We start from the raw sequence: 25,580 nt of genomic DNA, 5'->3' as shown, positions 1-25,580 counted from the left end.
GAGTATTTATCTAAGTGTATGTAAAGCATACAAACATTTACAGTATCATGAGTGTATCTTGGGAAGCACTGGCTCTGAAAAGGACATAGGGGTCATAGTCGATAACAAACTGCACATGACCTCCCAATGAGATGCTGTGGCTAAGTGAGCTAATGTGATTCTTGGATGTATAAGCAGGTAGGAGTAGGGAAGTAGTATCACCTCTGTTTACGGCATTAGTGAACCCATTACTGGAATACTGTGTCCAGTTCTGATACCCATGCTTCAAAAAGGATATTGAAAAACTGGAAAGCGTTCAGGACAGAACCACAAGATCCCAGGCACAGGAGGCATTGTGACACCTACAGTGGAGGACCCGTAGGAACATCACTCAAAGAAAAACCTGCCTTACAGGGAAAGACTTAGGAAGCCCAATCTATTTCACTTATGAGGGAAGGTTAAGTGATTTCTTGAGCATCATCTAAAACTACCTATATAGAGAGAAGACATTTGATAGTAGAGGGCTCTAATTTAGCAGAAAGAGGCATAAAAAGATCTGATGACTGGAAACTGAGGCTAGACAAATTCAAGCTAGAGACAAGGTGTAATTTGTGAAGTGAGGGCAATTAACCACTGGAATAACTTACCAAAAGATGTTGTTGATTCTCCATCGTTTGAAGCATTTGGGTGAAATCCTGGCCCTGCTGAAATCAAGACTGGATTCTTTCTAAAAAAGTACAGAACCATAGAATTATAGCAATGTAAGGCTGGAAGGAATCTCAAGAGGTCATCTAGTCCAGCTGCCAGTGCTGAGGCAGGACCAAGTATATCGAGACTAACATGTGTTTGTTTAACTTCTTCTTAAAAACCTCCAATGACAGGGATTCTACAGCCTCCCTTGGAAGACTATTCCAGTGCTTAACTAACTTTATAATTAGAAAGATTTTCCTAATATCTGACCTAAATTTCCTTTGCTGCAAATTAAGCCTATTACTTGTCCTACCTTCAGTGGGCATGAAGAACGATTGATCACCGTCGTCTTTAAAACAGCCCTTAACATATTTGAAGACTGTTATCAGGTCCCCTCTCAGTCTTATTTACTCAAGACTAAACATGCCCAGGTTTTTTTAAACCTTTCCTCATAGGTCACGTTTTCTAAACCTTTTATCATTTTATTGCTTTCCTCTGGACTCTCTCCAATTTATCCACCTCTTTCCTAAAGAGTGGTGCCCAGAACTGGACTCAGTACTCCAGCTGAGGCCTCACCAGTGCCATGTAGAGTAGGACAATTACTCCTATGTCTTACATATGACACTCATGCTAATACCAGAACATTGGTCTTTTTTGCAACTGCATCCCATTGTTGACTCATATTCAGTTTGATTATAACCCCTAGATCCTTTTCAGCAATTCTACCACCTAGCCAGTTATTCCCCATTTTGTAGTCATGCATTTGATTTTCCCCTCCTAAGTGTAGTACTTTGCACTTGTCTTTACTGAATTTCATCTTGTTGATTTCAGACAAATTCTCTAATTTGTCAAGGTCATTTTGAATTCTAATCCTGTCCTCCAAAGTACTAGCAACCCCTCACAGTTTGCTGTCATCCACAGTCTTTGGGTGACACAAATCCAAGTTGTTAATAAAAATATTGAATAGTACCAGACCCAAGACAGACCCCTGCAGGATCCCCTGCCCCCAAGATACATCCTCTCAGTTTGACAGGGAATCACTGATAATTACTCTTTGAATACAGGCTTTCAACCAGTTGTGCACCAACCTTACAGTAATTTCATCTAGATCACATTTCCCTACTTTGCTTATGAGACTGTGGGACTGTGTCAAAAGCCATACTAAAATCAATTATGAATTAGTTCAACCTCAAGATATGGATTTGATGCAAGCATAAAATGCTAGGTAAAATAATTTGCCATGTGTTACACAGGTGATCGAACTAGATGATCATCATGGTCTCTTCTGGACTTAAACTTCATGAATTTATCTCTAAGCGTTGTAAATTGCATGGTATTATACATAGGTTTCATTTATAACACATGGAAAAAAGCATGCCCTTATTACAACTTATCCAATCTAGCGCATTATAACAAACTGGATAGTGCATATGTATATCACTGCCGTTTACTTGATGATGTCAGAATTTCTCAGCTGGGTGTTATGGGCCACTTACTGGTAAAGGCCAAAGAAGGTTCTCCCTTAGCTCAAGTGGTAAGGACTGTGTTTTATGAACAGAAGGATATATAATCCTGTATATCTTGAATAGATGTAGTGTTCAGTAGAGCGGGTCGGGACTAATTTTTTTTTTCATTGGAGTATGCTGATTAGTCAAAAACAAAACTTCCCAGGAAAAGGTCACTTCTGACAAATTTCTCATTTCAAATTATTTTGTTCCTTCTTTCATTCTGTTCCATGACTTTTTGTTTAGACATTTAAATGAAGTAAAGGTTAAAAATTTTTTAAAAATTATAAAGGTTGAAATCAAAACAAAACATTTTGAAATTATAAAAACAAAATGTTTTGATCAGTTTGTGAAAATTTTCAAAATTTCAACTTTTTGCAATGGGAAAAATGTTCAAAATCTTGAAAACCCTCATGGGACCGGAAACCTGTTTTCTACTCACTTCTAGTGATCAATTCTGCATCCCTGGCATACCCCAATCTCACGCTGCCATGAAAGGGAGTGTTGGGAGTGGAACAAATGCAGGATGTGGCCTGGGGATTGGAGGACAATACATATTTTAAAACTCAGAATTTGCAACATTTAGAAGAAAATCCATATCACATGCAGCTAGATTAATGATGGCACAACGTCTCATGAAATACCCTTGTGTTAGTATCTAATATGAGAAGCTGAGTAATATATCTGTTCTTAACATCAGGGGTCTACTGTGTATTTAGCAGGTGACAGCTATGGTGTGGATATACAGAGGGGCACTGCCTCAGGGATGGTCTCTGGAGGCAATCTTTCTTGCAGAGCACACAGTCTCGCAGACCCTGGGAGCTGCAGGCAGCTGTGCTCTAGCAGCCTGGCTTTCTTGTCAATTTCATAGCTCCTTCTATGAAATTGACAAGATGGCCAACAGCCATAAGGGACCCAGTGCCTACACAGACATGGAGTCATCCTAACTACACCATCATAAGCCTTATGCCTCTCGTGGAGGTGGAGTGAGTATGTCGGTGTAGTAGGGCTTACATCGGATGAAGGAAGGCTTGTAGTGTAGACACTGACATAATTAGGTCTACATAAACTGCCTTATGTCGACCTCACTGCAAACTGTAGACCAGCCTTAACTGAGGGGCAAGGGGCTGTGTAGAGAAGATGTGCTTACGCTTTTTTGGGAGGGATGTAGTGTGTACTCCCCCATCTGGTGGCTGCACTCTGCCGGCCAGTGCAGAAAGGGATGAATGGCAAAGCCAAAGAGCATCCAGCATCACTAACAGCCCTAAGACAGTCTGCCTCTTGCATTCTGGTCTTTGTCCATCTCCATGTAACTCCCAGTCTTTTTATATGCTCTCTCCTTTGTGGGTCTCCATGGAGGCCAGCCATAATCTGGCCCTTACCATTTTATGAAACATTTGGAAACTTTGTCGAGGTTTTATATAGAGGGACTATATGATGGTGTGGCATAAAGATTTTTCACATGATGGTGAGATAAAGGCAGGGCTCAGAGAGAGAAAGAGAGAGAGAGAGAGATTATAGCTGGCCAATTAGTATATCAACTAGAAATTCAAGAGTCCTATTCCCAAGAATATAAAGCTCTCATTTCTAGCACTGATGGGTGGCATAGCCTTAAACCTGTCAAAGGTCAAGATCAGAACATTGCTTCAACTTGGTCTTGTGCCAATTTAATTTTGGGACAGAAAATTCTACATTTTGGGGAGAGTAAATATGTTTGGGGTAGATTGATTTAAAAAAAAAAGGAAAGGCTTTGAATTGCTTTGAAATGTTAGAACCCAGGCCAGAAGAGACAGATTAGAGGGCAGAGTGCAGGTGAGTGGTTCAGAGGTGCATGAAAAATTCAACTTATTAGATGGACCTGCAATTTATATATTGATATAACAATCATATGTGGATAGATCGATAGATGTGATGCTGGCAAACCAGGTGTCAGCTCATGTCAGGGTCCCCATGTCTCAACTGGACACTGATGGATACATAGCTGGAATCTGTCTGACTCACTTGTGGATTAATATTGATAGAATAGGAATTAGAATTATAAGAAAAAGCGTATTGTTTGGAATTTATTGAATGTTTGTGAGGTGCTCCATGTATTAATCTTACTTGTAATATCTGTGTTTCATATTTGTAATGTAATATCTGAGCAGTTGCATTATGAACCTCTGTGTTTGTATGAATCCTCATTCAGGAGAGAGACTTTAATTAGTGTGAAGAGCAGCTCTTCTATAGAAATTGTTACGCCCCTCCTGAAAAAGGAGACATTGATACCAGATAGGCTAAATTTGGGTCTTACAACTGGAAACTCCTTGTAGCTGGATTATGAAACTGTCAACAAAAGGACTAAAGACTCTTAGTGTAGTTCTGCTCTCCTCCCTGTGAAGATGAGTCATGCAAGTGGACTCCTCCTATCAGCTGGGTTTACAGCTCCTAGCACATGGCACTAGGGGGATAAAACCGCCAAACCAAAGGAACTAAGGATCGCTATGCTGATTGGATTATGGTGGGGACAAGGTGTTTCTAGGCATAAGCAAGAAATCCCCAACTGTTTAGTGTCAGGGGCCAGCCTGCACCAGAGCCAATATCCTGGCAATCTAATGAGCGCAGCTGACCCTGATAAAAGTTGTCTGATTGGCTGCAGGAGTCAGCAGACTGATTCTTTAACTCAGTAGCAGCAGCAGTCCAGTGCTCTTCCCCTTGCACCTGCACTTGGTCCTGTCCCTGTCTCTATGCATGCTCCAGCCCCAGCCTGTACCTGCCCCTGCCCCTGCCCCAGTCCCAGCCTGTGCCTGTTCCTGACTCAGCACCCCATTCCATCCTGGCTTCTGACTCCAGTCTCTGCCCCTGGGCGACTGACTGTGACTCCAGCTAACACTTCAGCTTCTGACTCCTGGCTTCAAATTTTGGCTATGCCTTCTAACTATGACTTTGGCTTACCCTTTGGCTTAGGCTTTGGCTTCTGACTCCCAGCTCTGAGCTTTGGCTTCACTCCAGCTGGATTCAGCTCTAACTGGTAGCCCAGACTGTTGCACCGACTATTCAGCCAGACCACCCACGACTCAGCTGTTAACAGTTTGAGCAGTCCCAAAGATGGAACAAGGGCAGCCCTCTAGATGGATTCTGTAAGGGCAGCATTGCCCCGCTGGACAATTTGGGAATCCTGCAGATTCAAGCCATCTCACCTGTATTTGCTGTCTCACTTCTAGGGAGCTGAAGATTCAAATACCAGATAAGTTTGGCGGGGACCGTAGAAAGTTCTGCTGTTTCATGAACCACTGCTGCTTCTGTCACACTATGGTTCCAGTCATTCTCCACTGATCAGATTTAAGTAGAGTTTATTATTAGTCTGCTAACCAGGCAGGCGCTGGCCTGGGCATCTCCCACCTTGGAAACTTTTAGCACCCTGCTTGGGCAGTCTGAAGAGTACGACCAAGCCATGGCAATTGCGTTTGACAATCCAAATCACATGCAGCCCACCAAGTATGTGCTTTGGGGGCTACATCCAGGAAACAGGTCATCACCAACTGTGGAGTTCTGGCACCTGGCAGCAGACACCAAATGGAACAAGATGGTGCAATGTGACTACTTCCGACATGCCCTAAACGAGGAACTCAAGGATAATCTGGAACAAGTGGAGCTGCTGCCCAACCTGGACACCTTCGTCAGGTTGTGTATCAGTATTGATGATTGCCTGATTGAACACCACCTGGAAAGAGAGTCAGGTTCCTGACCCCTTCCACATTCTCATCACAGGGGCCTTGAGGTCTGGTGTCATGCTTCAGGATTATGCCTGTATTGGTGAGAATCTGGACACTATGCTGTGGGATGCCCTGCTAAAAATCAGGCCATGTCTCATCCAGAAAGACTCCAGAAATCATACCCAATAAAGGGATCCGGGCTGAGACTGTGTTCCCCTCCTCACTCCAGAACCTTAAATCTCCCTTTCTCTACCAGTACCCTGGCTATAGAGTACACTTCTATGACCCCCTTTCCTGGGGAAGGCTTGATAATAATCCTTACCAATTGGTACAGGTGAACACAGACCCAAACCCTTGGATCTTAAGAACAATGAAAAATCAATCAGGTTCTTAAAAGAAGGATTTTAATTAAAGGAAAGATAAAAGAATCACCTCTGTAAAATCAGGATGGAAAATATTTTACAGGGTATTCAGATTCAAAACACAGAGGATCCCTCTAGGCAAAACCTTAAGTTACAAAAAGACACAAAAACAGGAATATACATTCTCCAATCATATGCAATCATTCTCCAACTGCCCCTCTGGCTACAACATTCCACCATGGCAGAGATAGAGCTGAGGGCGCTCATGGACTCGGGGACCTCCAACATTTTCATGGACTTGGACTTCGCTGGGTTCACAATATTTCAACTCAGTGAAAGAGCATCCCTGATTTGGTGGTTTCTATTGATGGATCCCTCCTCTCCTCTGACCCAGCTACTCATCAAATGTCACTCTTGCTTGTTACCATGTTCCAGGATAACCAGGACTTTCTACAGTTTGGCCTAATCCATACACCTTAATCCCCCATCATCCTCGGTATTTCCTGGCTCACCACCCAAGATCCACACATTTGCTGGGGGCCAGATATGGCATGCTTTGTGTTAAAACTCTGCTGACAATTTTGCCTCCCAAAACCATGTCCCAGACCAGCAGCCCCCAGCAATCTCTGCCACATACCTGTGAATTCAGATATTGCAGGAGGTACTCTGAAGGCAACTGCTTCCATTCCTGTGCCTCCCTCAATAGCTTCAGGAATCCTGTTTAAATATTGGAATTACACCAATGTTTTCAATAAAAAGAGAACCCCACCCTCACAGTTATGACTATTCAATTGATCTGCAACCCAGAGCTGAGATCTCCTTTGGCTGCACATACTTCCTCTTGGAACCTGAATTGAAGATGCTCTGGGAATACCTCTGCAAGAACCCGGAGAAAGTGTTCATTCACCCTCCACTTCTCAGGCTGTGGTTCCAATCTTCTTCATGGCAAAGAAGGATGGCTCCTTACACTGCTGTGTTGACTATTGATCTCTGAACAAGTGACTGTCTGAAACCTTTACCTCTTGCCACTTATTAATGAATTTTTGAGAGGCTGTGCTCAGCCAAGATTTTTACTTAGTTGGACCTTTGTGAGGCCTACAATCTGGTCTGAATCACAGAGGGCAATGAGTGGAAGACTGCCTTCTGCATCCAATACAAATATTTTGACTCTCTAGTTATGCCTTTTGGATTAAGTAATGCTCCAGTGACAATTCAGCATTTCGTCAATAATATCTTCCAGAACATATTGTACTGATTCATGGTTATTTATTTGGATGATATTCTTGTTCCTTCTGAAAATCAGATGGTCTCCGAACAACATGCATGCCATGTTCTCAGCAGACTCCACCAAAACCATTTTTATGCCAAACTGGAGAAATTGAGTTTGACAAAGACACAGTTGAGTTCCTTGGATATATCATTTCCTCCAAAGGGCTAAAAGTAGAATCACAAAAGATATCTGCCACCTCTAGGTGAAATGCCGCAAAGGATGTAAGAGGTGTTCAGCAGTTTCTGAACTTGCCGAAATGCCTGGAGCCTCAAATTGCTCCAGGCATTGTGTCAAAGGATTCTCTTACCTAATAGCCCTGATAACTGTGCTTCTCCAAAAGGGGGTTCACTTTGTCCAGTTGCCAGAGGCAAAGTTTGCATTTGATCAGCTAAAGAAATCTTTTACCTCAGCTTCCATTCTTGAACACCCGGATCCTGCCAAGCTCTTTACCATACGGGCTGTCATAAATATAAAGGGAAGGGTAACCACCTTTCTGTATACAGTGCTATAAAATCCCTCTTGGCCAGAGGCAAAACCTTTCACCTGTAAAGGGTTAAGAAACTAAGGTAACCTAGCTGGCACCTGACCCAAAATGACCAATGAGAGGACAAGATACGTTCAAATCTGGAGTGGGGGGGACAAAGGGTTGGTCTGTCTGTGTGATGTTTTTGCCAGGAACAGATCAGGAATGCAGCCTTACAACTCCTGTTAAGTTAGTAAGTAATCTAGCTAGAACATGCGTTAGATTTCCTTTTGTTTAATGGCTGGTAAAATAAGCTGTGCTGGATGGAATGTATATTCCTGTTTTTGTGTCTTTTTGTAACTTAAGGTTTTGCCGAGAGGGATCCTCTGTGTTTTGAATCTGAATACCCTGTAAAGTATTTTCCCTCCTGATTTTACAGAGGTGATTCTTTTATCTTTTCTTTAATTAAAATTCTTCTTTTAAGAACCTGATTGATTTTTCATTGTTCTTAAGATCCAAGGGTTTGGGTCTGTGTTCACCTATACCAATTGGTAAGGATTATTATCAAGCCTTCCCCAGGAAAGCGGGTCATAGAATCACAGAATCATAGAATAACAGAGTTGGAAGGGACCTCTGGAGGCCATCTAGTCCAACCCCCTGCCCAGAGCAGGACCAATCCCAACTAAATCATCCCAGCCAGGGCTTTGTCAAGCCTGACCTTAAAAACTTCTAAGGAAGGGGATTCCACCACCTCCCTAGGTAACGCATTCCAGTGTTTCACCACCCTCCTAGTGAAAAAGTTTTTCCTAATATCCAACCTAAATCTCCCCCACTGCAACTTGAGACCATTACTCCTTGTCCTGTCAAGGGCTTGGGGGGATATTTTGGGGGAAGACATCTCCAAGTGGGCTCTTTCCCTGTTCTTCATTTAAAATGCTTGGTGGTGGCAGCATACGGTTCAAGGACAAGACAAAGTTTGTACCTTGGGGAAGTTTTTAACCTCAGCTGGTAAGAATAAGCTTAGGGGGTCTTTCATGAGGGTCCCCACATCTGTACCCTAGAGTTCAGAGTGGGGAAGGAACATTGACAGACGGAGATGCTTCAAGTTTTGCTGTCGAAGCCATTCTGTCACATCCAACTAGCCTTTGTAATCAACTCCATCCTTGCACCTTCTGTTCAACAATACAAGGAATATGGAGTTAAAGGCAGCACTTGAAGTATGGAGACACCTACTAGAAGGAGTTCAGTTCCCTGTCCAGGTTTTTACCAAGAATCTGGAAAAATCTCAGAACTGCTTGTAATCTTAACCAGTGACAGATTTGATGGTCACTTTTCTTTGCCAGATTCAACTTCATCGTCACCTACTGCTCTGGATCACATAATAGGAAGGCAGATACCCTGTCCCACAAGGACAACTACACTGAGTCAGATGAGGCTCCCTGGATTACTGTTTTAAGCCCATCCAATTTTATTAGGGGGACAACACACAGAAACCTGATGTCCATTACCCAGTCCTTGCCAGACTTGAGGTGTTAAAGATGTGCTATGATATCCTGGTTGCTAGCCACTTCTGCCGCTCCAAGACCCAAGACCTAGACTGACATTAAGAGGTACATTACTTCACGTGATCGAACTATTGGAACAAGTGTCCATGTGCCAAACTGCTTGGTCTTCTCCAGCCTTTGCCTACCCCGTCTTGGCCAGCATCCTGGGTATCCTTGGATTTCACTGTAGAGTTACCTCACTCCCAGAGTTGTACTGTCATCCTCATCACCACTGATCTCCTCACTAAGATGGCACACTTTATTTCTGTTCATTCTCTCCCAACAACCCTGGCAATGGCCTGCATTTTTCTAGATAATATTTTTCAGCTTCCTGGACTGCCAACCTGAATAGTCTCAGATCAAAGTCTGTAATTGAATTTCCCATTTTTGGTGCAAACTCTGCAAACTCTTAGGCTGAGGAGGTAAGCAGCTCCTATCACCTGCAAAGGGGAAGACAGAACAGGTGAACCAGATCCTTGAGCAATACCTCCGTTGCTTTCTCAATTATTGTCAAGACGACTGGGTCACCGTCCTGCCATATGCAGAGTTTGTGTGCAACAATTCCACTCATGCATCCAAAATAGTCCATTCTACACAAACCATGGTTTTCACTTTCACTTCCATTCTACTGTAGGTACAGACTCCGCAGACCGCACCACAGCAGATCTAGTTGACCACCTTCATCAGGTCCATCAGGAGCTTACCAAACACCTGGAAGCTGCCAAGGAGGCATACAAAAGTCATGCCAACCAAAAACAGCAAGCCACAACAACTCTGTCCGTAGGAGATAAGGTCTGACTGTCCTTCAAACACCTCAAATCCATCAGTCCCTCAGCCAAACTGGACAATCAGTACCCAGGCCCATTTAAGATCACAGAACAAATAAATCCTGTAGCATTTAGGTCCAGTTGCCAGAATCCTTAAAGGTCCACCCAGTTTTTCAGGTGTCCCTTCTCAAACCCCATGTAGAAAATCCCTTTCCTTGGCACTTCACTTCACCACCACCTCCTGTAGATGTCCAGGGTCAAAAGGAGTATAAGGTCAGGAGAATCCTATACGCCAAGCAAGTTTGAGGCAAACTTTATTATCTGATTGATTGGGAGAGTTATGGACCAAAAGATCAATCATGGGAACTATTAGAAAACATCCATGCTCCAGAAATCATTTGTGCCTTCCACCAAATATCCCCTGAAACCAGATCCCACTGCCCTTAGGAGGTGACCTTGAGTGGGAGGGTACTGTCAGGGGCCAGCCTGTAGCAGTGCCTGTATCCTGGCAAACAAATGAGTGCCCCTGGCCTTGATAGAAGTTGTCTTATTGGCTGCAGGAGTCAGTAGGCTGATACTTAAGCTCAGTAGCAGCAGCAATCCGGTGGCTGCTCAGTGTCCTCCTCATATGCAAGTGCATTTGGTCCTGTCCCTGTCTCTAGCCCTGCTCCAGCATCAGCCCATCCTGTACCTGCTCCTGCTCCAGAACCACTCCATCCTGGCTTCTGACTCCCATCTCTAACCCTTGGCTACACCTCCTGACTGTGACTCTGGCTAACCCTTTAGCTCCAGCTTTGGCTTCTGACTGCCTGCTCTGAATCTTGGCTATGCCTTCTGACTATGACTTCATCTTAGGCTTTGGCTTCTAACTCCTGCCTCTGACCTTTGGTTCACTCCAGGACCCTACCCCCACGGGATTCAGCTCTAACTGGTAGGCCAGACTGTTGCTCCAAAGATTCAGCCAGACCACCCACAACTCAGTCATTGACACTTAGCCTGGGTTAGCCCTAAAGGACAAATAAAGCTATAGAAACCTATATTACCTTTTGAAACCTAAGACTACGCTCATTCTTGTGTCTATATTTGCTTGTTTAAACTTTGTAAATAACTCTCTAATTTACTTTTCCTATTTAATACATCTTCATACAGTGTACTATAGGATTGGCTACATCCTTTTGGTGTGAGACCTAACGCACAATTGGCCTGGGGTAAGTGACTGGTCCTCTGGGATTAGGAGTAACTTGAATGTTGCTGTGATTCTTGGTGTAAAACTATATCTATCACAGTGATACGCTCACCTGGGTGGCAAAACAGATTGGAATACCCAAGAGTCGGACCGTGACCCTGCGTTAAGGTTGTCAATGTGCCTGAGAAGTTTGCACTTGGTGCAGATGGTTGGTGAGATCTAAGTTTAGAACTCACAACCAACTTGGTGTTTGTGCCGTGGTTTTTAACTGTCTTCTCTGAGGTTGATACTCGTGTTCTTGCATCACTGGAAGATGGACAGAAAGGCATCTTTTTAGCAAGCTAGCTGGCAGCTTGGATAGACAGATGGGTAGCTAGGTTAGATAGCTATCTAGGATTAAAGGCAATACAACAAATCATAAATTCTAAGCAAGTCTAAGATGTCTCTATTTGACAGCATTATTTAATGGGTAAGAGGCAGTTGAAGAATATAATATAGTCCCATGGTTTCTTAACTAAAAAAAAAAGAATAACAAATGCTGAAAATCTCTGCCAAACAACAAAGCAAATTTTATACACACTCATCAATTTAACCCTAAAACCTTAAAAGCCTGAGGGTTATCCCAACGCCTTTAATACCAAAGGCCCTAACTATGCCACAGATCAAGCACCAAGCCCAAGCCTGCTTTGTCTGAGAAAGATGAAAGCACACTCAAACAGGTGAAGGCTTTTTTTTAATCATCACCTGCAATTAAGCAAAGGAAAACTAAGAGGGGAAGAGGTAAGCTGAACTTGTTTTAAAAAGACACCACGGGAGCAGGTGGATGCTTGCTAAGGATGGCTGTGGTGTCTGCTGTCATTCTTTCACCAAATGATATGCATTCATTGGGATTTCCTGCACGTTAACAACAGATCGGTTGGTGGGAAAGTCTGGTGGATGCTGCAAAAGCAATTTTTTTCTTCTATATCATTCTGGAAAGTATATTGCTGAAAAAAGTTCTCAGGTAATAGCAGGCTTCTATTGGAAAAGGGCAGCATCAGAAAGCAGTTCATTTCAGAACATGGAGGATAATTTTTACCTTCCCTTTTGCTTTAAAACCAATAACCCCAACTCTCTATTTTATTGAAAGGACTTGTGACAGTGGGTATTTTTCTTAAAGCCCCAGCTTCTGAAGTCATGTTATCACATGAGAATGTCAACTATCACTGGGGGTAAAAAACTTTCTAGCCCGCATTGTCACTGAGAAACTCCTGAAAACATGAATGCCCTAATGGTTCAAATACCGAATGACAAATAAAAAGAATCCAACATATATTATTATTTTAAATCCCATTTTAAATTTTTAAGTGAATCTCATGATTTTGGGGTGTGACTCATGATCTTTGAATGCTTGAAGCTAGCAACACAGTAGCCATGGTCATTAAAATCCATTTTAAAAGCTCTTCCATTTTGCAAAAATCTGTAGAATGATGCTGTTATTTGATAGAATTAATTTTTATGTATAAATTTTGCGTTTATGCAAAACTCAAGGCACTAACAACCTCTTTTGCACACAGGGCCCACTGACTTCAATTTCATGTTACATACCACATAAATTCCATAGAATTAACATCTATTAAAATCACTCCCAACTCACTCCCAAGAAAATCATCCCCTTTAAAACCCATTCAGTAGCCACAAAAACTTCCCTATCTATCACTGATAAAATCCTCCCTCACAACCCACTCACACTTCAACCAACTCACCTATTACCTGGGAAATTCTGGGAGAATAGATAGGCCTTGATGATCAAAAAATCCAAGTTGCCAGACCAGAGGAGAAATAATTGCCAGAGTTGAGGTCCACACATTGAAAACACCCTGCTGTCAACCCTCAATTGTTTAGTTCTCTGGGCCGCTAACTCAAATGATTGCTGTTCTATTCCCTATATAGAGACTGCCAGCAGGCAGGCCTCAATATGCGTGCAAGGGTCTATCTGTATGCATCTCTTTGCAGGATCAGGGCTTTGAAAAGTAAAGTTGCAGGGCAAAATGCCTCACCCTAAAAAGCCATCATTCCATTCTCCTTCACATCAATCCCCATCCCTCCTGAGCACGTAACATTTATCAAATCTGGATTCTCGCAGACTAAGGTAGGATTAAGCAATTTCCATTGGGACACCGATAGGAAAGTTTTCCAGAAAGTGATGATCATCTGAAAAGAGCAAGTCATGATGCAAATTGTTTTGCAACCTAAGTGTAGCTTTTTCTACAGCAAAACCTAACACACTGGTGGGGACTAAGGGGAAGAGAGGGAGAAAGAGATGCATGTAAATTACCATCAATACTAAATGCCTCTGATCTGTGCACTGACAGCATGAAATCCACAATCTGAATAAAAATTTCAAATGAAGATTGTATAACAAGAAAATCAATATGATCCAAATACATAAATAGAAAGTTAATGGAGAGAGCTTTTATGTCTGCACAGAAGAGCACAATATTGTCCAAAACACGGCAGGGCTTTCCCTCCCTCCCTGTTTGCACTTATATTTTTCAGGTCACTCTATCTCATGAAAATCAAGTTGTATTTCTTCTGCTGTGCTTCCTGTAAAATCAATAACAACAATCAATTAAAACTTGTTTTCTGCCAGCTGGCTGTTGTTTGCGATAATAATGCATGGAGCAGAAAGAAGATCACTTTATTTCCTTGACCTACTCAGTGCCCTGCTAAATACAGTGTCTGTTCCATCTAGACCTAAAACACTTCTACCCTCCCTCCCCTATGTCCCCTCAGATTTACTTTTAAATGTTGTGAAAGAGATTAGAAATTCTCACTGTCTACTGATAATTCAGAGTATTTACTTTCAGTGTCTCCTTAACTGGCTGAAAGTTAATGTTTAAATTTACACTTAACTCAGCACAGAGTCCCAACATCAGTTTGGGCCAATTCTGTGCTGATTTAAACCCTGTGTGATTCCATTGATTTTAGTAAGCTTGCAACAGGTGTAAGCTATTAACAGCTGATTTAAAGAGCTGTACAGTGGGAGCCATTTGCAGTTCACAAGAAAACAAGTTTTACTGGTCCTACAAAATTCAGGAAGTACACTGCATATTCTTGGGCACCTTATATTATCTGTATATAATCTACACAGATTTAATGTCACTGTAGAGTTTAGACCTTAAATCTCACCGTCACGCTGTACTATTATTATTATTTATTATTTGTATTATAGTAGCAACTAGTCAGGATCAGGGCCCTGTTGTATTAGATGCTGTACACACAGAGGACAATCCCCGCCCTGAACAGTCATAATTTAGATAAGCCGCAGTACTCAGTAAGAACATAAAAACAGCCATCCTGGGTCAGACCAAAGGTCCATCTAGCCCTGTATCCTGTCTTCAGACAGTGGCCAATGCCAGGTGCCCCAGAGGGAATGAACAGAACAGGTAAACATCAAGTTATCCATCCCGTGTCACTCATTCCCAGCTTCTGGCAGTGTGACAAAAGTAGGGAAAAACCAGGGGAGGAGAAGGAAGGAAACAGCAATAGGAACATGTATTATGATAGGTCAGTGACACACACTGCCAGAAGTAAGGAGGTATGGAGTCCTGTACTAGGTCTGAAAATGCAGCTAAAATTGTTTGTCAACTAGAGATGGGCAATTATGCAACAGCTTGAACATAAGCATTCCTGCCTGTTAAGAAGGGAGATTAGGGGTTTGAATACTCAGACCTCTTTTCTATCTTTTGAATAATGAGTATCATATGACCAAGTCCACCCTGGACTTTTCTCCAGGTAGCAGGATACGAAGGACTTATTTGTTTTATTTATACATTTAGTCTAGGGTTTTCTAAGGAGAGTAAGGGATTTAGGCACCCAACTCACATTGATTTGTCAATGAGATTTGGGCACCTAACCCCATCAGGCCACTTTGAACATCCCAGTCTTATTGAAGATAGAGTGTGCCCATTGCTGTGGTATCCACATGTGTTACAGTGATTAAAAAGAAACAAGGGTCGCTAGCATTTATCACAAAACAGACAAGTAATACAATACATGCTACCTGCACTCTCTCCCATTGGATGAGGACATAGCCTCTGGTGGCGGTCCTAAGCAGTGAAAAAGCCAGAGTGAACAAATGCATTTTGAACTGCTTCTAGAAACCCACCAAACTGGGAAGTCCTGGGGACTGTTGGGGGAAGTAAGTTCCAGAGCAGAGAATCTCTTATCTCCTGATAATTTCCAGCCACCTGTTAATCAAGCCTGGGCACAGGCATGAATTGCTTTTTGGTGGAGCAGAACTGTTACAATTAGGGCATAATGCAAGGGACATTCTCAGATGCCAGGTCCAGGGTCATTCAAGACCCCATAGAAAACAATGAGCCCCTTGAATTATACCCAGAAATGAGTTGGGAGCCAGTACAGAGGACACAGGACTGGAGTTGTATTTTTCTATTGGCCTACTTCACTTAAGAGGCAATCAGCCAAAATTCCACACTCACCAAAGCTTCCAGATTCTTCAGTGGAGCCCTATCATAAGCCAAACACTCAGTCCTGGAGGTAACAAAGGCAAGGTTAAGTGCAGCAAGTTGAAAGGTTACAAATGTGAAGACCAGCTGAATATGGTAAAAGTCATTTCAGACCACACCTGTCATCTGGCAATCCAGGAGCAGTGATGGATCTAGTAAGGTCCCCAAGAAGTTGAGAGAAGACTAGTAATATCTCTTCAGAAAAGGGAGCAGTTGTAACCTCCTTAAGTTCCTCAAAATGCTTTCCCCTGCCCATCAGCATCATCTCTATGTTGTCTGGATTAACCTAAACTAGCAAGTTTATATCTAGGACCCTAACTCAGCCAGGCACTGGGAAAGCAAGAAGACTGCCGATTATGGGTTCAATGAGAAGATATAAAGCTGGGTATCATCATCAACCACCAGGCGACTACAAAACAGAAACTTTAGAGAAGCAAATTTAACCCACTCAATACCCTAATAGCAGTGAACTAGTATGTGTAAAGGATGGAGAGGAATGCAAGTGGCAGATGGCATTTTAAAAAGTCATATATTAACAATAGACAAATAACCCTCGCATTACTTAAACCTCTACCACTGGGCTCAAGGGCACCCTAGGCTTGTCCAGCATGAACAGTGCAGACTGCTGAGCTCCCAGCAACCAAAACGTTCATGGCCTGAGCCAGGAACGAAGCAGATACACATCTGGGCTAATCTCCCCACTGTATTTTCCACTGCATGCATCCGATGAAGAGAGCTGTAGTTCATGAAAGCTTATGCTCAAATAAATTGGTTAGTCTCTAAGGTGCCACAAGTGCTCCCTTTCTTTTTGCGTATACAGACTAACACGGCTGCTACTCTGAAATCTGGGCTAATGACAGTTTCATTCTATGAATTTATAGGTTCCTTAAACCTTCCAGCCCTGTACCCACATTTGAAATGGAGACTATACAAAGCTAAAGTATCAAGATCCCACTATCAGTGATTCTACTTGAGCTTATTATTTGTTTAAAAGCTTAACATTATTTTATCTTCTTGGGCTGGATTACTTTTCCTTAGGTTTATACTTTTTTCTGGCCTGTCTCCTGTTTTTCTTCATCAGTTTGATTCTAAATTACATTTCTATATAGGTCCCTTCCCTGAATATTTGTAATTGCAGATTACCTCTCTTGACACAATTGTCTAACACCTTGATTTGGTATTTGTTCTATAGATTATGTCCCTTATACATACAGCCCTGGTTACTGCATGGAGTTTGATAAAGAGGACATTCTTATGGGAGCTTCTTGTTAAAATATTGACAGCACAGCACGAGTGAATGTGTAAAACACGTAGTAGACCAGTCTGGATCGATATTTGTATATTTGTCCAGTGGCATTCTGGGTACTGTTGGGTGATAAGGTTCAATCCATTAGTAGTTGAATTGTTTATGTTTAAGCTGCTTTTGGAGTTTTACTTGTGTGTGTTTTAGTTATTAATGTTAACTATATTTCATAAAATAGAATCACAGAAATGTAGGACTGGAAGGGACCTCAATAGGTCATCTAGTCCTGCACTTAAGCTATCAAATCAAAGTCCCTGGTAGGAAACTAGTCTAAACTGTGACACTTGATTAGACTTGAGTGGAACTGAAAATTCTGGGGGAGACTTTACTAATGCTATTGGATGTTCTGATTCTTATTATCTGGGCTTAATCTTTGTCTCTGGGCTCTATTCTGGTCAGCATTTTTGAAAAGCAACTGAAACAAATTGCTATGAATCTGATATTGAGAGCAAAAAGAGTTCTACACAATAATGAACTATGTAGAGATATCTGTGCTGAAAAATAAAGTGAAGGATTTACAGATTTTTACACTGGAGTTCTGTGTGGCTTTGCAGTACACATTTAGTATTAGTAGTTCACATATACAATCTAACGCAATCATGAAATGGCAGAACCCACCTTAAGTCTAGCTATCTGATTAAAATATAATAATAAAGAAGAGCTAGTTGCTGGGTTGCAGCTTTCATGTTTTATTAATGTGAGAAGCTAAGTTAACAACAGTTTTAATATTTGTGTGTCATTTAGGGAAAGTTTGTTACAAAGGCTTAGAATGTCCATTTTTCACAGTTCAGATTGGGTCACAGAGATCTTGAAAAATAAAAAACAAAATTTGTTTATCAAGAATAACAACTGACTCGATCAACTTGATTAGTTCATCTAACCTTTCTATGTTCTTTTGTACCTCCATTTGTTTTGATTTTGCTTTCACTTTGTAAAACTGTGAAGATACTTTTCTGCATGGCTAAATAACAAATATTTTCTCCTCTGCTTCACTCATATGTTCCCCTGGCAGGTATCCCAGCCTCGGAATATTAAACCTGATGAGCAGTTAACAGTATTTGGCATTGGCTTCCCGGCCCTTGCAAGAACTTGTGTTTGTGGTATTTGAAACATTAACATAGTACTCACTAGGCCAAAACTTGCCTTAACTTAAATCCCATACAGCCCCACAGAAGTCCACCCTGGGAAGAAAGTGGAGTTGCATGGGTCAGGATTTGGCCCAATTTTTGGACTTTCTCCTTTTTTGTGTTTTATACTTTACTGTGTCACCATCTTATGAGAACCCTTTTTCCCCCATATTTTCTATAGTCTGTTAAATAGGCACAACAGCTTTTCATTTCTGTTGTGTCCTAGGTTTGTTATATCCTTTTGCTTCATGTATCTCCTTATGTGCCCTAGCTTTTGTTAAGCTCTCTAATGCAGACCTTATTCATTTTTTTTTTTACCCTTTTATGTGGAGGACTTTTCTGTCCAGATGTTTTTTGTATTTGCATGGGACTTATTATTCAAATTCATTATAAACAGTTTGAGCCAAACTCTCACTGTTTACAATGACATTTCTTAGATCCCATATATTTTTCATCTGTTGCTATGAATTCCATCAAAACCCCCAAACTGATGCCTCTTACTGAGAGTTCTAAGTACAGACCTAGCGACTCAGCAAAAATGGTGGTCAACAGTCACATTCCATTTTGTTATAAAATATGCCTCAAACTCTCTCATTGTAATAGAAATTTTTTTCCTGGGCATTGCTGGGTCTGATTTTCCCAGAAGGGAAAGAAATTTACCGTTTTTTGTAGGAAATTTGAGATTCTCACAAAATCACATCTTAGAATCATAGAATCATAGAATATCAGGGTTGGAAGGGACCCCAGAAGGTCATCTAGTCCAACCCCCTGCTCAAAGCAGGACCAATTCCCAGTTAAATCATCCCAGCCAGGGCTTTGTCAAGCCTGACCTTAAAAACCTCTAAGGAAGGAGATTCTACCGCCTCCCTAGGTAACGCATTCCAGTGTTTCACCACCCTCTTAGTGAAAAAGTTTTTCCTAATATCCAATCTAAACCTCCCCCACTGCAACTTGAGACCATTACTCCTCGTTCTGTCATCTGCTACCATTGAGAACAGTCTAGAGCCATCCTCTTTGGAACCCCCTTTCAGGTAGTTGAAAGCAGCTATCAAATCCCCCCTCATTCTTCTCTTCTGCAGGCTAAACAATTCCAGCTCCCTCAGCCTCTCCTCATAACTCATGTGTTCCAGTCCCCTAATCATTTTTGTTGCCCTTCGCTGGACTCTCTCCAATTTATCCACATCCTTCTTGAAGTGTGGGGCCCAAAACTGGACACAGTACTCCAGATGAGGCCTCACCAATGTCGAATAGAGGGGAACGATCACGTCCCTCGATCTGCTCGCTATGCCCCTACTTATACATCCCAAAATGCCATTGGCCTTCTTGGCAACAAGGGCACACTGCTGACTCATATCCAGCTTCTCGTCCACTGTCACCCCTAGGTCCTTTTCCGCAGAACTGCTGCCTAGCCATTCGGTCCCTAGTCTGTAGCTGTGCATTGGGTTCTTCCGTCCTAAGTGGAGGACCCTGCACTTATCCTTATTGAACCTCATCAGATTCCTTTTGGCCCAATCTTCCAATTGGTCTAGGTCCTTCTGTATCCTATCCCTTCCCTCCAGCGTATCTACCACTCCTCCCAGTTTAGTATCATCCGCAAATTTGCTGAGAGTGCAATCCACACCATCCTCCAGATCATTTATGAAGATATTGAATAAAACCGGCCCCAGGACCGACCCTTGGGGCACTCCACTTGATACCGGCTGCCAACTAGACATGGAGCCATTGATCACTACCCGTTGAGCCCGACAATTTAGCCAGCTTTCTACCCACCTTATAGTGCATTCATCCAGCCCATACTTCCTTAGATCTTCAGGATCTGGGGCTTAAAACAAACAAACAAATGCCAAATACCATGAAGCTCACAATAAAATCCGGGGGAGTTGGCAACACTGAGAGAAAACAGTACATTTTATTAACTACACAAGCACTCAGCTCAGTCTGATTCTACTCAGCCTTCTGGAAACATATAGTACACACTGGGTATGTTCAGAGACTTAACAGAGACAATAGCGTAATCACTCTCATATAGTTTCTTCTTAAATTTTGAACTTAACTTCAGACTTGCCATTGTGGCCCTTTTCTCCATCAAGAAATAACTCACTTTGTGGACTTGCTCATGTCAAGTGTTTCATTCCAGTCTCCAAATAACAGCACCATGCAAATTACAGCATTAACTATAGGTTTCCCCATAGATGTGGGATATGTGTTTGTCTATATTTGACATATACTTGTGTTTGTTTTCAGTCTAGTCATCTGCGAACTGCATGTGAATTAAACAAGTGGCACACGAGAGTGCTGTTACAAGACTGGATCTTATTTCTTGGCTCCAGTATCTGTCTGAGTGAGGTTTACAATAGTTGTCACATGACAGGGATCAGTATTCACTGAATCTAGTGATTGGTGTTAGAGCAGGGATTCACTGGCCACAAATGTCATATAAGGGCTACAGCAAGACACTGGTCTATGGGCTCCATAGCTTACACCTCCTGGCTGAGAAGGATTATGTCACCCTTCAGATTTCAGCTTGGTCTTATACAATGCCTTTTTACTCAGGCTTTGTGAGAAGAAGCAGAGTTTTATCCTTATATTTCTTGCCTTTAGAACTGCACTTTTGTTTGGTTCTTTTCTTTATTTACCCCTTATTATTCTGATATTATATATTTAGGGCTTGTTTATTCTTCATCCTTCATCCTTGTTGTTTTCTTATTATTGGGTTCTGCTCCTGAAGATTTTCTTCTATTCACCTTTGTAACTTCCAAACACACACACACACACACACACGTTTGAGAGTCAGAGAGGGAGAGAGAGAGAGCACAGTCAAAGGTAGTGGCAGATTTTTCCTTGATTACTTGGCTGAATGGTGTCAGCAAAGAAAAAACAGATGTCGGCGGAACAGCTCCTAAAGGCCAAACAGGCCAAATTAAAGGAAAATGAAAAGATGTCCAGGCTAATACACTCATTCTTCAGACAAACTCATATTCCCTATCAAGGTTTGAAAAAAAAAAGTCAGTCCTATAACAGAAATATTAAGGGGTGTTTATGGTCTGCCAGATGACTGGAGCATAATAAATGTAATTTTGTAAGCTTGTAAAATATCTTGACATTGCCTTACAAAACCCACAATAAACCATGTGGTTAGATTGTTTAATTTCAATTTCTATACTCTTATTAAACTTATATACAGAAAATATAGCAATGAAAAATGAGAAAAAAATTTGCTGATTGTGAGCAGCAACTGAAATGATTGAGAATGGCATTCTTTTTTAAATCTGTAGTAGGCAACAGTAAATTTGAAATGTAGTGTATATCTCTTTAAATTTTACTGTAAACCAGATTCGGATCTCAGATGCAGGCAGAGTGCCTGTTGACTTCACTGGGACCTGCACATTCATATGCAAGGGAACAGAATTTGGTCCAAGTATGTTAGTTAAGAGTTTCTGAACTTAACAAGTTGTTTCAATGTTCCAAAAAAGAAAAGGCCTGCAGTACAGATAAACCTCTGTTGATTCCTGGTGAAGCTATCCCTACTGCAGTTACTGGGCAAGTCATAACACTCAGCGTGCCAGTGTTTCCCTGAAGCATGACATGCACCTACAGAATACTGAAGACATTTAACTTTTTGATTGACAGAACCTCAGTAATGTATAGAAAAAAACAATTATTGCAACATAGTGGCAACCCCCTTGGATTGAAATTTCCCTCTCATCTGCCGGGTAAGAAGGATGCCAGAATTATAAACACTTTAATAAATAGCTACTGGAAGTTTACAAACATGCCAGATGTCCTAGGAGATTAAGTGCTTGAACTTGAATACTTAGTCTCAAGAGTTTCCGTAACATGTAATCTTGGTAACGTCTCACATATTAAAGTCAGAGGCTGGAGTAGTGACTGGCTGCACCTTTCTCACGTGCAGAGTTTGTGGCCAGCTGATCCATGCAGATCAGAAACCTTGACACCATGCCCTCACCATTCCTATGGCCAACCCACAAATCCTGGAGTGGTCTATCACAGAGCTTGGCTTCAGGGTCCACAGTGGTTGCAGAACCCCTGAAGCACCACCTACCTCCATACTCTATGAGGCAGAATCATGGTAGCCTTCTGTGGCCTCTCCCTAGCCAGGAGCTACAGGAGGGTTAAAACTACAACCAAGCACCAGTAGAAAGTGGAATGAATTACAGAGCTATAAAAGCCCTGGATTTCAATGTTTACTTCATCGCTTGAAAGACTGAGTCCAAAGCCTCTATACTGTCCACACATTTTATACTAAACATATCTGTGTGATGATAAAGAGCATTCCTTTCAGCAAGGGGTGAATGAAGTCAGGCATCTTCAACAATTTCTACAATGAATCTGTGGGGGGAAAACCCTCAGCTACAGTACTGCAGCGGTGAAAAGCACCAAACAGAAAGATCAGACTGATTATATTTCAACTAGTAGCTGAAAGCCTGTGCTACCACCTATGGGTTATTCATATAAAAAAGCCAAAAGTGGGGGCTCTTGTTTCCATGTGTGGTGTTATCGTGAGCAGTGTTGCTATTTGTACACGTTACCTAGAGTTTGTGCAGAGTGCTACTCCCTGGCTGGAGGCACCACCACTTCTTTGTTACCCCACATAGCTGTAACTGCCACCTTCTCTGATCAACTGTCACTTTCCAACTGCCACAGAACCTTTGCACTCCAACATTCCATCAGGTTCTCATACGGCCTAGTGCTACTGAATCTGGAGATATTCTAAACAAAATAGCTCTCAGCCATGCTTGTAGCTGTTGCCATCACTTTATGCTGACTCAGACATTCTAGGCTTCCGAGTGACACACCATGCAGCAATCCTGGAATCATAGAGATAATTAAGGCCCAAAAGGACTGGTTGTCTCAGTGAGACGACAATAGGAGTACAAAAGGCCTGATTCACATTTACACTAAGATCCCAAGTCAAATCCAGCCCAGACTGGTAAGAAGCAAAAGTCATTATCATTTGATGGCTGTTTGATGGTCCCAGTCTGGTTCCTAGTGGATAGGTGCCCATTTAAAAACAAAACAAAAATCCCTAAAGTAGCATTAATTGTTGCCCCTTTGCTGGAGTTACTGTAGAAGCCAAGCACTGAGCAATATATAGTGTGAATTACTTTCTCGCCACAGCGGAGAAGGATTGAGACAAACTGCAATTGACTCTAAAGCACTGCAGTTGTCCATAGACTAGAGAGCTTCAAGGTCTGGCTCTCTCTTCTTGCTCCTTGCATAGACAGTTACACCTGTGTAAAGTGTATGGCAAGTGGGTATAAAATGCTACCCATTTTTCACAGGCAGGACTACAGAACGAGCCAGGCAATAGAGAATTAGGGCCTCAGGGTTGTTCATCCATCACCTTCAATCAGTATCAAAGTCACTTAAAATATTTAAAAATCAAGGACAAATAGGAAGTTTTTGTTTTCTGAACATTGTGGTGTAGGTCACATTGTGTTGTGCATTCCTGCTCTTGCACAGATCTTTTGAAGATAATGTTACGTAAATGGGACCGCTGCTGCTCAATATTTAAAGTATGGGCCCAATTCTGACCTCAGTTGTGTGGGTGAAGAGCTATGGCCCCGAGTCTTAAAACACCAGATATGCTATAATTTAAAAAACATTCTATCATGGTATGATGATGTATTTACCTAGGAATCCGTTCCATCTCAGTGCCAGAGATGACCTTTATACGAAAAGCAAAAGTAGTAGTAGTGGTGACTTTTTCAAATACTATGTGCTCAAAGACACAATAAAACAGAAATAATACCTTTCACTCCTACAGCTCACTCCATCTGAGGATCTGACACCAACTAAATGAGTCTCACTACATTTTGTCAGGTATGTAATCATACAGATCAACCTTAATACAGATGGGGCAACTGAGTCACAGAGAGATCAAGTGACTTACCTAAGGTCACACAGGAAGTATATAGTAGAGGCAGGAATAGAACTCAGGTGTCCTGACTCCTGGTTTTGTGCTTCAATCACAATACTGCTCTTAGAAGATGGTCCTTCCACTTATGGATCACCCTATTTCAGAACTGCAGGATATATATATTTACACTCATTAACTTTACACTACACCTTATTCCATGAAACATGAAGTTTCTTAGGCCGAGGAAATGGAGAAAGAAAACACAGTAATCTATAAGGTTGACTGCAATAACTGAGTTAGAAAAAGTGAAATGGAAGGGAATTGAAGAATTGGAAGAATGGATTGCAACCGGATTTCCCTTTTCAGACATTATCACAGCCTATGATAGGCCAACAATATCTACTTAAAACCATCCCCAGATGATTACATGAATAATCCTTGGGCAGGGCCTCAGTGGCACCAAAGCAGCACTAAGTTCAGCTAAAAGGGGTATACAGGCAGCTGTAAAGTCACCCTTGTAGCTCCCTGAATCTAGGGCTGGTCAGTGCCAACCTTAATCCATGACATAATGTAAAGCCACTTTGGGGCCACTCTATACTATGCCAACTGCCACCAGGCCCAATTAATCAGTTCAGAAGCTGGGAGATACCAGAGCACATCTGCTTTCTGGCCACACCCTCTTTTGCCAGGGTATACCTGCTCTGACAGGGCCTGGAGGGGCCATGGAAAAGAAGAGCTGCTACAGGAGGCTCTTCTCCAGGCAGGTCTTCCCTCATACTGGAGGAATCTGCATTTATTCCAAATTAAAATCTGCTTTGCATTACTCCAGCAGTCCAGAGCAGACATAATGTCACTGTGGATCTCCCCCTGTATCTACCTGGGTTATCTCAGGCAGCGTAGGTGGGGGTTAGGAGGGACTTGGTCCAGAAAAAAGAATCCCAGAAATATGGAGCACTGACAGTAACCTCAATAAAAAGAACGAGGAGTACTTGTGGCACCTTAGAGACTAACACATTTATTTGGGCATAAGCTTTCGTGGGCTAAAACCTACTTCATCAGATGCATGCAATGGAAAATACAGTAGGAAGATATATATATACACATGGCTACCACTCTGAAACCAGTAACTTCAATGTCATCTTTCAAAATTTTTACCTACGTAGATCATGTGCATCCATCTATTATCAGCTACTCCCCTTAACCTCTTCACAGCTAGTCCTCCAGGATACTGCTGTGCAATCACTGTTCCATTGGAAAACTGAGTGTGTAATGCCTGTCACGTTTATCAGAGCACCAG

The 25,580-nt window shown here is 42.0% G+C and overlaps 1 long non-coding RNA gene across 2 annotated transcripts in view; it reads right to left on the bottom strand.

Moving 5' to 3' along the window:
- LOC140907789 (uncharacterized) overlaps positions 1–25,580 on the bottom strand; it is a 142,165-nt gene that overhangs the window by 25,220 nt on the left and 91,365 nt on the right. The window lies entirely within an intron of this gene.

The sequence above is a fragment of the Lepidochelys kempii genome, chromosome 2 (genome assembly GCF_965140285.1).
Source record: "Lepidochelys kempii isolate rLepKem1 chromosome 2, rLepKem1.hap1, whole genome shotgun sequence".
Lineage (NCBI taxonomy): Eukaryota > Metazoa > Chordata > Testudines > Cheloniidae > Lepidochelys > Lepidochelys kempii.
Note: the sequence above shows the minus strand (reverse complement) of the source record. Positions and strands in the feature narration are given on the sequence as shown.